A 12,633-nucleotide genomic window follows, 5' to 3' on the forward strand; every position below is an offset into this window, starting at 1 on the left:
TCCCTGACTCCACACCCTTTGCTATGCGACTCTGCAGCTCCTGCCATCAAGAAGTAGGGTCCATTTCCTTGTTCCTGGGCTGGCCGTGCGACTTGCTTTTACCAATACAGTGAAGTGGAAGTGATAGTGTACCAGTTCCGAAGGCCTTGTGTACTTCTGCCCTCTCTGTCTCGCTCGAAATCCCGCCTGGCTACCATGAGGACAAGCCCGTGTTCACTTGCTGGGTAAGTGATCGGTGGCCTATCCACCCACTCCACCATAACTAATGACCCGCTGATTGCCAGGCACGTGAATGAGATCATCTTTGACCGCCCCGTCCCAGCCGACCCGCCAGCTGACCGCATAATTCATGAGAATGTGCAGTCAGTATTTCAGGCCCAGCCCAAGGCGGGGGAGCCTGGCTCAGCTCAGCAGAACCGCCCAGGTGACTCACTAACCTGTGAGGAATAAAAATGCTTGTTGCTTCAAGCCATTGTTTCGGGGCACTTTGTTGCACATCAACAGCTAATTGATTCGAGAGATTATTGGGAGGTTTTCATTATCTTGCCTTGGCATGGGGGAGATTTGAATATATCCACCCATTGTAGGGGAGAAGACAGGTTTGAGATTCAAGAAAGGGAATAAGTAACAGGAGGAGGGGACGTGACCAAAAAGCTCAGGTGGAAGATTAGCCTGGGAAAAGGCAGAGACTGCCTTTGTTTCTGAGATAAGAGAAGGAAGTGGGGATGGAGGACGGTGTCCTGGGCTGAAATTCATTGCGTCACTTGGGCTTCAGCTAGGTGGAAGCTAGGGGGTGGCATCTCCGGACATGCTCGCAGTTAACATCCAACCAAAAATTAACGTCCCAAACTCACGCGTTTCCACATCTGTCAAAGCTAAAAGGGGCGTCTGAGACAGATTTCCTTTTGTTTTCACTGGCGTGTCAAATGCTGCAGTGACAGCAAAGGAATAATCTTCAGTTTGTGTATAATGAGGTCTGAAATTTCCGTCTCCACACATTGATCATGAATCTTATTTCATTAGATAAACTGACAGCAGAATCTCAGGTACTTAAAATTTTGAAAAAAATCAACACAACCACCCACATCTATGATTTTTTTCCTGCTGTCACTTTTATGGTTCAGTTATTTTGTCTATATGCACTCATTTCCAGTTTTGTCTGGATTTCTCAACAGCCAAATCATTCCTTAATCCTAGACATATATTCCTCTATCCTGGAAAATGATTTAGTAGAAAGACAGCTGGCTTGGGAGGCAGAAAAACAGAGTTCTAGATTTGACTCTGCTGTTAACTAGCAAACTTGTCCAAGCCAAGTCACTGAACCTCAGTTTCCTTATCTGAAAAACATATTCCTCCAACAGAAATTTATTGGTACCAGGCACTATTGTGAGTGCTTAGGATACATCAGTGAAGAAAACAAAGACCCCCGCCCTCAGGAACTTACATTCTGGAGGAGTCTGACAATGAGAAACAAATGCAATAAACAGGATAATTATATCATATGATAGATGGAAAAAATTAAAAATAAAGTGGAGGTGGGGGCTGGAAGGAACTAAAGGAGTTACCATGAAGTTATCTGGGGGAAGAATGTTCCAGGCAAAGTCCCTGAGTATTTCTTGTCTTTCTTGTCCTCCACACTCCATTTCTCCTTACTAACCTCAGAGGAGGTTTATAATGCATATAACCTTTAGGCCAGTCTTCCATTACTACTCCATACATTTCTTTGAATAGCCAACAAATGACCATCCGTTCACTTTGAACTAGTCCCACTGGCATTAGGTACAAGAGCCTCTCATCTTGCATTTACTTTCTGGGACTTCTTGTGGTATTTTCCTGCCATCCCAAAGGCTAGATCTGTATGTATTATGCCAAACATCACGTGGGCATTTCCTCCCGGCTCTGCACAGGACAGTGGAAGCCAGCAAAGGGATCTTTAAAAAAGACACGGCTCTTGATAAAGTACCTACCATTTCCGAATGCCATGTATGTGCCAAGTAGCCTTACATTCTTTATTTCCCCTAATCCTCAGCACACTTCCATCTTTCTCTGAGGTTAGCATTATTCCCACTTTACCAGTAATGAAACAGTGGTTCAGAGAATTTTGAAAACTTACTGTGTCACACAGCTGGTAAGTCCCATGGTCAGAATTTGCTTGTCAAGCACACTTTCCATCAGCTGTACTGCACAGCGTCCTTTCTTCCTAAGTGTCCTTTAATCCAGCTGGAAAGCCAGATATACATAGAAGAGATGACAAGAGGGTGGCTTTAAGGCCTGTAGCATGGGGGTGAGGAGCTTGGCTCTGCTTGACAGCCCGAGGTCAAACTCCAGTTCTGCCGTGTTATAACTGTGTGATCAGGGGCCAGTTACTTAACTTTTCTGAGCCTCCCTCTCCTCATTTGTAAATATGCACAACACGAGTCCCCGTCTCATAAAGTTGTGTGTGGGGGGACTCAATGAAGTAGTTCACATAAAGTCCTCAGCATAGTATCTCTTACATAACTCTGACATAGGTTAACAATTATTCTCATATATTATTGATGGATTTTTTTTTAAAAAGCACATGTATATATTAAAATATCTCTAGAAGGCTCAGGAACTGGGGAGTAGCTTTTCACTTTGAGTATTTGTACAATGTATACATTTAAATGTTGGGCCAATGATATTACTTATTTAAGAAAACCAGACAACTAGACAGCTTTAAAGAAATACCATTATTATTATCATCATTGTAAGGAATTTGGAGTAATAATAATTATTCCATAATTTATTTGGATAGACAGATTTGGAGGAGGTTTTTTGGAAGAGATGTTTGAGCAGGGCCTCGAAGCAGGTATAGCATTTTGATGACAGAATAACGAACCGAGAGGCATTTTATGTGAAAGATTCTTGCAGAGCAGAGCATACAGGCAGGAAAGAGTAGCCAGCAAATGCAGTTCCATTCAGTGATAATTGTTTGGTGCTGTGGTAACAATTAATACAGGTGATAGTGTTTTTCAGATACCTGTAATAGAGAGGGTGTGAGTGAAAAATTGCCTAAACACTCCACTCAAACACAAAAATTGAGAAAGATTGCTGGTTGAGGCCGATTCCATGAGCCCTGCTGCCAGAATTATTCCGGTTCATCAATCCAAATTGAGCTGGAGGCACCTTTGACATCCCCCTCTCTCTGCCTGCAGGTCAGCTGTCTCCAATCCTGAGGTCATCACTCATCAAGAGGGGATAATCCCAAGGACAGCAGGACCTGCTTCATCACTTGGATTTAGGAGTGAGAAACCCATCAGGCAACTAAACAGTAACAATGACCCACCATTAAACACACTGAGAGAAGTGCATGATGAGGAGATTGTACGAGAAGAATCCCGGAGCTCTTGCTGACAACGCCTATGGAGACGCTGACCACTGTGAGCTCTGCCCATTGAACTGCAGTAAAAAATCTCCCCCTCCCCAGAGATGCTTGGATGCAGGCACAATATCAGTTCAGACAATGGTCTGTGTGTGGACTTAGAGTGGAAAGAATTTGGACTGTGGGGTAAACAGACCTGGGTCTGAACTGCTATTCTGCCACTTCCAGGTAGTGTGTTTTAGCAGCATTAAAAAAAAAAGAAAAAATCTCTCTTGGCCTCAGTTTTCTTGTCTGCAAAATGGTTCAAATACCTCCACAGAGGTCTTTTAAGAGGACCAAATGTAACAGTGTTTGAAAAGCTAGGTACTTCTCTTTATGGAAGAAGAGCAAGATGGGGGGCCCAAAAAAGGAATGGGCACACACACAAAAACTTTTCTCAGAATTATTTTTTGTCCTAGGTACTCTACCTCAGAACGTATGCTTATTTCTTTAGTTTAGCTACCAGGGAAAAAGAGACAGAGAAAAATGGAGAAAGGCAGGAAGTCAGATTCTGGCTCTTACACAAGAAAATTCACTCTACATAATCTTCAGACAATGTTGCTATCCTTCCTCAAATACCGGGCCACAGGCATCATGCCAAAGAAGTCAGCAGCCTGGAAGATATTTTAAACTGATTCTGGGGCTGAACGACAGGCCATTTGCGCCATATGCCACTGACACGTTAATCTAGGCAAGGCTGCTAGGCACCTGGGGACATCCATGCTAAAATGCCATTTAGGAAGGGCACGCCGAGTCCAGTGGCAGAAGTTCACCAGCGCAAAGCGGGAGGGCAGCCCAGAAGATAGAAGATAGAAGTGGCAAGGAGGAGTAAGAAGTGTGGTGTCTAAGCCTTGGAAGATTTTCTGAGTTTCAGACACTTCATTTTGCTTCTGTGAGAGCTGCAGATTCAACAAAACATCAAAACCGGGTACTTACTGGCTGGACAAATGAGTATCTGCTACTTTTTGCACCCATTATACCACATGGCCACACTTTTATACACTGGCAAATACTGGGCGATGCTCTAGTCCACTAGAATGACCTTTATTCCTCCTGTTCCGTCATAAAAAGCAAGTGGCTGCTGAGCGACTGTAGTAGATGCCCCAGTGTCAGACTTTCCAGGATCCAATTTGGTGGGAGCACTCTGGGCCTTTGGTCTCCCTCTTCCCTTTGCCAAGCCCTGTTTCTTGGTTACTCTGAGCAGTAATGAGCTTCTCCACCCCAGCATGAGGACAGGCTCACAGCTAGCACATGAAAAAGGCTGAGCTCATGTGGGGCAACTACTCTACTTCATGGGCAGATCACACATCTGTTTTTTCCCTTCTTCTGCAATGCAACTACACTAATGATTTTTTTTTTTTTTTAAGTAGAAATAAGGCAGTACTATGGCTTTCTGAGAAAAAAAAGTCACACTGCAGGATAACTGCAACAGACATCATAAAAGGAGCTGGAATGAAATGCCCACCCACTCTTGTCATTGGAGCAAATGATTTCCAAGAGCAAAAGAATCATTCTAACTTAGGGGATCTTAATAAACAAATAGAATCACTGCCCTAATTATTTTCTTCCAGGCAAATGAAACTTAAAAATCGGCTCTTCTTGTTCATGTTAGCTATTTTGCATAAACAGAAGAAACTGAAAGGTTATAAAAATAAGATTAGGCCACCCAAGAACGTGGGAGTTCCCCAAAGTTCTCTATGGTGAGTGGTTCAGAGTTGTCATTGTTGAGGATGGGCTGTAGAATCAGCCCATGATTCAAGGCCAGAGCTCTGTCCCTTATTCCCTAATGACCACTGGCAACTTAAAATCCCCCACCAAATCTCTGTTTTTTCGTCTGTAAACTTGCACAGAGTAACCCCAACTTCCAGGGCTCTTATGAGAATTCAAAGATCTGTGTGTGGTGAGGAGCATACTTTCTGGCATGTGGTCAGGGGATCTATGTTAAAATTATAGACCTGGTCTTGGGAACCACGTGTCACTTATGTTTTTCAATGGAGAGACGTTATTTCTATGAGTTCTTAGCAAAGACCAGATAGATGTTTTAATCACAAAATAATAAGCATTTTCTGAACCTTTACCACTAGACCCACTGGGCTGTGTTATGCATTATAAAAGATTTATAAGAAGTAGAAGAGTTGTTTTTTTGCTTAGGAGTGGTTTAAAGTCAGCCCTGAAGAACAGTAACACCAATCTTACCCAAAACCCAGTGTTTGGCAACCCCATCTTAAATGGGATCCATCTTTAAACCCATCTTTTTTTTTTTTTTTAAGATTTTATTTATTTATTTGACAGAGAGAGACAGAGCAAGAGAGGGAACACAAGCAGGGGGAGTGGGAGAGGGAGAAGCAGACTCCCAACTGAGCAAGGAGTCCAAGCGGGGCTGGATCCCAGGACCCTGGGATCATGACCTGAGCCAAAGGCAGATGCTTAACTACTGAGCCACCCAGGCGCCCCTTTAAGCCCACCTTAAATGAGATCCTAAACACCATACTGCAATAGTCCTTACCTGGTCTCCTTGCACCCATCCTTGACTCGCTACAGCCAATTCACAGAGCACTAGCATCTTTTCAGAATTTGCTGATGGTTCCCTATTTTACACAGAATGAAATCCAAAGTCTTCACTTAAGTGCCCTTCATGGTCTGGGCTCCAGTTACCTTCCAGAGCACATCTCTTATTACTCTCTCCTTTGTTCACTCCCCTTCAGCTATACCAGACTCCTCAAATGCACCAAATGTGCTCCTGCTTCAGAACCTCTGGACTTGCTAATGTCTCTCTCTGGAATGTTCTTCCCCACATACCCATATGGATTGCTCTTCTACTTTATTTAAGTTTCTTTTCAAATGTCATATAATCAGAGAAAGCTTCCCTGACCATGCTTTTTAAAATAATAACCCCACCCTGCTCTTCTCTATGCCCTATTGTGCGTTATTTTTCTTCACAGAGCCTTCAAGACTTAACAGAGGAAGCCTGGCTGGCTCAGTCAGTGGAGCATGCAACTCTTGATCTCGGGGTCGTGAGTTCAGGCCCCATGTTGGGCATAGAGCTTACTTAAAAGGGGGGGGGTAGGGAAGGTTAATGTAATGAGCTCCAATCCCCACTACTTCAACTGGTCCCAAGACTGTAATTGATATTTATCATCTTCATCTTCTACTCATTATAGATTTCCCTCACCCTTTGCCCACACTTCAGCTGGTCTAGGTTGCTTTCTAGGTGGGGTGACTTAGATCTGCATCCCCAAGGGGTCTGAGTTGCTTTCGCCCTTTTGGACTGAGGTGGCTGCAGTTCCAATTCCAGTTATCAGGTATGGCGTTACCTCCAAAAGATGGCTCACTGAGTCCCTGGGTCCTAGATCATATTCTTTTCTGCCCTACTACCTCAATTGTGTAGTAGGAACCCTAGTTTCTCATAGTAAGCAAGTCAGTTGTCCTTAATAAAATTTCACAAGTGCATCATTCAGAGTGATAGTGAAAAGAACCAATCTGATTTCTACCCACTGATTCCTGGACCCATATATTCTAGCTTTAGAGAATCAGCACCATTGGTTCTGTATATACGGCATGCTGGAAGATGCAGTCCAACCCTATAGGGTATTATGCTCAAGCTAGCACCTTAAATGAAGTTTTAATAGGCCATTCCATTATTCTACGAGCTGGCTATCTCTAGACGATCAAGTATATTGCAAGACCAGTCAGTCTCATAGTCATGTGTCCATTGTCACCCTCTCTTTTACTATCAAATGGGTCCCTTAGTCTGAGGCAATGTTGTGTGGGATCCCATACCGGCAAAGAAGGCATTCTCTAAGTCCTCGGGTAGTAGTATTGGCCACAGCACTGTGGTTAAGGGAGGCAAAGCCATGTCCAAAGGAGGTGCCAATTCCAGTAATGGAATTGGGTCTGATGTAATCAGCTTGCCAAGTAATTGACTAATCTCCTTGAGGATGGGGCTCTATCTGTGCCAGTGTGTGCTGCTGACAGGATGGATATTCAGCCATGGCAGGAACTATATTAGTCTTGGTGAAAGAGAGTTGATACTGTTGTGTCCACACTTCATCTCTATCCCTGTCATTATGGCCATGTCATTCATGAACCCACTGCACAGTCCTGGAGTGGGCATGGAGAGAGGCTCATTGACATCCAGAAGACAGATCATCCTCTCTACTTGGTTGTTGATGTTGTTGATGTTCTCTTGATTCACTATGAAGGATGCTCATGGACATTAACATGAGAATCAATAATCCTCAGTCATCACATCTTTCCTCCTAAGTCCACCCATATGCCTCTTCCCCAAACATCCTTGTAGAGAAAGCTATAAAAACAGACATTATCAGGCCGGTCATCACTGTGGGCCATTTAGAATGTGTCTCATAATTGTCTACACAAGGGCAGAAGAGAGCAGCTCTACCTACCAGTTTCCATCCTTATTAGTCAAGGATTTCTTCAAAGGATGTCAATCCCTTTGAATGCATATGTGTGAGAGATAAGCAGATTCCTGCAGATATCCAGTCAGGTTATCAGAGAAGCTCAGGTTAGAGAGTGTAATAAATTTATGATCCACCTGAGACAAGACCCTGTCTGGTTATTCCTGAGCACAGCTGGTTGTTGCAGCAAAAGTTGGAATAGAAGTTGGGCTGAGAGGTTATGAGATGAAGTCTAAAAAGTGTTTGATATACCCTTAAAGCCTGGGGTGAAAGGCATGATTGGAAGAATGTGTTAAATTATGTATTTTAGATAACTAGGTAATAGGATATTTTTTTTTTAAGATTTTATTTATTTATTTGACACAGAGTGAGAGAGAGAGCATAAGCAGGGGGAGTGGCAGGCAGGCAGAGGGAGAAGCAGGCTCTCTGCTGAGCAAGGAGCCCAATGCAGGACTCGATCCCAGGACCCTGGGATCATGACCTGAGCCAAAGGCAGCCGCTTAACTGACTGAGCCATGCAGGCGCCCCGGTAATAGGATATTTTTAAAATATGTGCTAATTGTATGGTGCTGCCAACAAAGACAAAAGTTGTTAGCAGAGGAAGACATCAATGTGGGCTTGAGTTGGCAGGAAAGGAGCTAGAGCCTTGAGGCATGGTTGATGGTAAAGCTGAGGATTCTGGGTAGAGTCCCTCTCCATGTTAAGGAAGATGAATTGAGAATTCTCTGGAGAGGAGAGGGTGTCAAAAACAGGGAAGAGATACCCAGACTGCTGAGAACATAAGGATTATCTTGGTTCAGACAGATTTTCCGTCCTCCTGCCCCCTACAAGACAGTTACCTTTGTTGTGTTGTAGTATAGCACATGATTAAATAAACATGCTTTAGAGAGACTGAGCTGCTTTGAATCCTAGCTCTACTGCTTGGGCAAGTTCCTTAACCTCTTAATCTGTGCTTTCTTCATCTGCTAAGTGGATAGTAACAGTACCTACTTCATAGATTTGTAATGAGGATTAAACTAATTAATTTACATAAAATACTTAAAATGGACCTGGCTCTTAATAAGCCCCAATAAATATTAGCTATCATTGTTATTATTAGGGAAAGTGCAAATAATGGCTTTAACAGCCTAAGGAAACCTAACTAGAACAAAATTAGAAGAATAGGAAGCGTTGAGCAGTTAGGATAAAACAAAAAAAAAGTATTTCCTTGCAAAAAGTTCAGAACAAGTATTCAGTCATGTGTTCTGCAAAAAGTGCCCTGAGATATCTGAAGCATCTCAGAGATATTCACTCAGTGTAAATTCTTTTTAGCTTCAGAGCGAAGAAAACCAATGGAACAATAGTGGCTATGTTGACATTATTAGAAAAAGCAGTGGCAAAAAATCCTGTTGGTCGGCTCATCTCCTTTTAGAATCATACCCACATATGGGTTGCTTGGGCCTTTTCTCATTTCTCCAGTGTACGGCTGGATTAACCAGGCAAATGCAATCTGCCGCCACATCAGAGGAAGAATATTTCCATGCACAAAGGGCTACAGCTGTCACTGACGATCCCCATGCATCCTGAGAACAGTATGGTCTGCAGCAGCCATGTTTTTTGGGGAAAAGGACTCCTCTTCCGGTCTGAGCTACCTACCAGGTTCCCTTTATACTGATTGTGCTGTGTATGAATAGAACAATGTGTTGAAGATTCCAGGCACTGAATGAGGTTGAGAGAATATCAGAGCATTTCGAGGTTGGTTTGACAAGATATCCAAAATATCATGAAGAGTTTCCTTTTTGGTCTTCTGCCTTCAAGGTGCACTCTCTCTCCAATGCTGAAGTTCTTTGTGAATCTGCGTTGGCAATTAGCGTGAAGACATAAATGACCTTTGGCAATCATTAGCTCCTTAATCATCATCTGCCTTCCCTTTATTCTCCAACAGATCCTGACCCACTTCATTTTTGTGTTGTAAAAACTTTCCATTATTTTCTAAGTTCACAAAGGGCCTTTGTAAAAAAATTTTTCTTTTATTATGAAAGTAATACTTGCTTATTAGAAAAAAAATCAGATTAGAATGGTACAAAGTGAAAGTAAAGTTTCCCTCTCCACTTTACCAAGAACCACCCTCAGGTTCACTGCTCCGTAGAAGATCACCATTGACAATAGCAAATGGTGCGTGCTTCAGAGGATCGTACCCCTGACACACACACTCACAGATCTGTGCTCTTGTGCAACTTCCTCTTTTTATTGAACAATATCAAGACTATCTCTTCATGTGTTCACATAGATTTACCTTGTTCTTTTTAATGAGTGTAGTATATTTGATAGTGTGGTTTTTACCATAACCAATCTCCTATTAATGGATACTTAGGATGTTTTCGGTTTTTCTCTATTACACACCATGCCGGTATGAACACCCTTTATGCATACATCATTGTGTAATTGTGAAAGTGCATCTCTAGGATAAATTCCCAGAAGACAATTTTGCTGAATCTGATGGTTGTGTACATTTAACATTTTGACAGATATTGTTAAATTTCTCTCTAAAAAGTGGAACCAATTTACACTCCCATTAGCAGTGTATGAGAGTGTCTATTATCCCACTCCCTCCCCAGGGCCCTGAGTCGCCCGAGGAAGTGGCATGGGCTTTCAAACAGGCAGACCTGTTTCTGAATCTGGCTCTGCCATTCATGAGCTGTGCGACCTCTTTTAAGTCACTTGGCCCCTCGGGGCCTCAGTTTTATCACCTATAAAGTGGAAAAAAGTAATGTCTTCTGGGTCTGTTTGCTGTGATAATTAAGTGCAATGACACAGGTGAAGAGCCTAGTACAGTGCCTGCCAGGCAGTAACCACTCAGTGTAGCCATTTCCCTCAGCTGCAGTTCTGCAGCATGCCGCTCTTGTTTACACCTGCTTCCCATTGCTGTCTCCTCCTCCCCGAGTGCCCTTTTTTATTCTCATGGTGAAAATTCTCACAGTGTAGTACCAAGAGACATGTATGCTGGGTTCTGAGAATCACTTTCCTTTTATTTCATGTGTTTTTATGCATGTTGTCAGAGAGGTGATGACACTTTTCCAGGGCTTCACATCCGGGAATGTGGTTATCTTTAGTTACTACAACTGATAAGTTAACTACTAGATTGTGTTTGAATTATTTTTGTGTAAATTCACCAAGCCTAAAAGGTTATGGAGGATTGAGTAGTAAAGTGACTCTTGGGAGTTACAGGGTGACTGAAGTTTCTCCTTTAGAAAGAGATTTCTGGAGAATTCCTGAGAGAGGATTATGTGTAACTGCCCCCCCCCCCAACCACCACTTGCCCCCAATACCTATGATCTCATACAAAAAACCTTGAAAAATAACTGGCAGCTTCTATTCATTCTCAACCTATGTAAGCTCAAGTAGTAGCAATTCAATTATTGGGTGATGCTCATAGCTACATTATATACATTCCCAATATAAATTCACAGTTTCTTCTGATTTCTAAGAGCTTCTGGACTAACCACTGAAGACTGGGGGATTCTGGCTTGGCTGATTCACTACCTAGCAACTCAATCCCACTTTGACTATTTGTTTTTATTATTAAGACCTGGGTAAAAAAAAAAAAAAAAAAAGATATGGAAGAACTAAAGAGAAGACCACCCAATTAGGTCCTTTAACTTTATCAGGAAAGGTTGTACCCAGTGAAGAGGAAAGGAAAGCAGACCTATTCAAAGATACTTCCTTCTCCACTTGGTGTTAATTCTTCACGGATCTTCCTCAGTTTCTGGGAGGAAATTCAGCTCATAAAGCTTGGATGGCTTCGTGTTGCAGAGAATGAGATGCGATGCTCTCTGCAGAAAGGCCACCTTAAACCTGCCCAGTTAAAAAGATCTGTATGAGCTTTGACTGCAAAGAGATTTTAGTTTTAGCATGAAAAGTCAATATCAGATCATTTGCATTTATTTTCCACTTCAGTTTACCCATCTGCTCCAGGAAGTCTGATTTAAATACATTTTATCAGAAGCCTTCCACAGGCACCAAGTTACCTAGCAACTCCAAGTTTCCTTTAGTGAGCTGTTTCCAACATAAAGAGTGTTCACAACTTGGGGAGGATGTGTTTTTAGCCTTCAAAGTTTACGAAGCAAGAATTAAATATTGAAACTGCCATTCTCACTCTGCATGAATGTAGAATCTATTTAAATTACATAGAGTCTTGGGGGCTGTATTTCTAAAGAGAAATTTTTAATTAACCCACATGACCATAAACTTGAATGAAATAGTTCTGTTTAATTTGCGCTAACCAATCCAAGTGCAGCATTGCTCAGCTCTAATTTAGGATCTTTAACAAGATCTAATTTGGTGCTTTGCATTTTATGCCTGCTTTGATATGTCAAAAAGATTTAGTTTTTCTGGACCTTGGCAAATAGATCCCTCAGCTCCATTATGAGGATATAGGCTCAGAGCTCTGGGTCTGATGGTGGGTCGAACACATGCAGAAACATCACTCATCTCGAAATGCATAGGAAATGATAGGTAAAGTATTAAATATATATGCAACTCTGTAATCTAAAACAAAAAAGGAAAGTTTTTGTGGATTAGAAATGGGAAGGAAAACTCAGTGGTTAGCAAGGACTAAAACTGCACAGCCCATTGGGAGCCAAGAGTAGATAAGGCCACCAGGGCTAGAGTCTTAACACCAACTGGGATCTGGGACCCAACACCCCCCACATGAAGCAGGAAGTTAAAACCTCTTTGCCTCTTGTGAACAGGAACAAAAGTCACTTTGCCCGTTACCCAAGTGTACAACCACAAATGTACCATTTGCTATGCCCAACCAAATTATTATTCAAAAGTAAGGATGAAATAATTGTA

At 42.3% G+C, this 12,633-nt stretch overlaps 1 protein-coding gene across 8 annotated transcripts in view; it reads left to right on the forward strand.

Annotated features, from left to right (window-relative positions):
* Positions 1 to 3,611, forward strand: part of ZNF644 (zinc finger protein 644) — a 211,132-nt gene extending 207,521 nt beyond the window's left edge. For all 8 annotated transcript variants that reach the window (XM_064588843.1, XM_064588842.1, XM_064588846.1 and 5 more), the window contains 2 exons: positions 38 to 224; positions 3,177 to 3,611. The gene's annotated coding sequence lies outside the window, so the exon portion shown is untranslated. The remainder of the gene's footprint in view (positions 1 to 37; positions 225 to 3,176) is intronic.
* The last annotated feature ends 9,022 nt before the right edge of the window (positions 3,612 to 12,633 follow it).

Source organism: Mirounga angustirostris, unplaced genomic scaffold (genome assembly GCF_029215605.1).
Source record: "Mirounga angustirostris isolate CCGP_5_RB_7025 unplaced genomic scaffold, mMirAng1.0.hap1 SCAF_4, whole genome shotgun sequence".
NCBI classification, from domain to species: Eukaryota; Metazoa; Chordata; class Mammalia; order Carnivora; family Phocidae; genus Mirounga; species Mirounga angustirostris.